At 40.0% G+C, this 1,754-nt stretch overlaps 1 pseudogene; it reads right to left on the bottom strand.

The window, feature by feature from the left end:
• Positions 1–765: 765 nt before the first annotated feature.
• LOC119823968 lies at positions 766–1,534 on the bottom strand (annotated as a pseudogene).
• Positions 1,535–1,754: the final 220 nt, after the last annotated feature.

Genomic DNA, 1,754 nt, shown 5'->3' with positions numbered 1-1,754 from the left:
CAGGATTTATCCCTACGGACTGTACTGGCATTTTGGGATCCTATTCTTTTTGGATGGATACCTTGATAGTAGGGAGGGCCTTGGACCTTCTACAAACCAACATGCCTTACACTCTCTGAGGATTGAATGGGGGTGTGGTGTGAGGGTGTGTAGAGGGAAGGGAAGGAAGGGAAGGAGTGGGAACTTGGATTGGTATTTTTAAAAAAAATCTAATAAATTTAAAAAAAGATTATGATAAATTTCAAGCAGGGACTAGAAAGATGGTTCAGTTGTTAAGAATTGATGTCTCTTCCAGAGGACCCAGCTTCAATTCCCAGCACCCACACAGCAGCTCACAACCATCAGTCACTTAGGGGATATGACAGCCTGTTATGGCCTGCTCAGGTAGCAGGCATGCATGTGGTATACAAAATTATACCCAGGCAAAATATTCATATCAATAACAATGATGATGGTGATGATGTTGATGAAAGGCTCTAGCACTATTTTTAGCATTTTGCAGCCTTCTCAAGTAGAATACAAAAGTTGAGTTCTATTGAAAAATCAGATTTCCTTTTTACATATAGATATATAGATAGATAGATAGATACTTGTTTTCATTTTAATTCAATTCTATAAATTAGTTCATGTGTATACTACTAAAGATTTTACTAGAATATAACCTTAAATATGTTACATGTTTAATCTTAAATTCAATTTGATTATTTTGCCAAGTTGTGACTGTTTATTAACTGACCAGATTACAAAAATGCCATGGGCAACACCTTAGTTCATCCGTCTAATAAGCCTGTTTATCTGGTCTTCCCTGTTGCCAGCATCTCCACCTTCCACAAAATGAGTTGTCTTCTTCTTCATTCCACCTCGTGGAGAAGATAATTTGAAGGGCCACAGGAAGTTATTCACTTCCTTGAAGCGTTTTCCAACTGTATAGATCTCATGAATTAGATCCTTCATGCAGATGATGCCGTATTTACCAAGAGATCGAGCAATCAAGGAATTATCTGTCAAGGCAATTCTCTTTTTATGAATTTTGCCATAGCCGCGTTTGTAGATGAGCTCATTTACTGACTTCAGATTGGGGTACCCCCATGCAATGTATGGTTCCACAATCCTCAGCATGTTAATTGAAGCCTTGTTGAGCTTGACAAAGGTGCCATTGAAGACGGAGAAGCTGCAACACCTTGCGCACCTTTGGGCTCACACCATTGATATCTCGGATTCTGATGACGAAGGCCAGCTTCGGTTCTGCGGGCACGTAGAAGTTTCCAGCTTTCCTTGCCATCCTGGCCATGCGAATCTCCGTCCGGTACATCTGCCTGTACTCCTTGTGATACTGCTTTGCCTTCTCATAGATGAGCTTCCTCTGGGCCCTTCGCAGCGACTTCAGGGCAATCTTCTTCCGAAGGCGCTTTACCTTCAACTCTGCGAAATTCCTTCGCTTTTTCTTCAGCGTTTCTGGCACAGAAGGAACCTTCTTTTTCTTCAGGGTTCCTGGTGCAGCAGGAACCTTTTTCTTCTCCGGCACAGCCTCCATGGTTCCCGGCGGGAAAAAAAAAGAACTACAATTTGATTTTTGAGTTATGGTCATTATAGTGCTGGAAACTTGCAGGGAAAATTCCTGTCGCATTCTCTTTTTATTTTTCATAAATTTACAGCAGTAATAAATTCTGCTTTAAGAAAACACAGTTATAGATGCTATTAAATATCCCACATAATTATAAAAAAGTATATTTTAAATTTCTTCATTTGGGAAT

Source organism: Arvicola amphibius, chromosome 9 (genome assembly GCF_903992535.2).
Source record: "Arvicola amphibius chromosome 9, mArvAmp1.2, whole genome shotgun sequence".
NCBI classification, from domain to species: domain Eukaryota; kingdom Metazoa; phylum Chordata; class Mammalia; order Rodentia; family Cricetidae; genus Arvicola; species Arvicola amphibius.
This window is presented reverse-complemented; position numbering and strand designations above follow the sequence as displayed.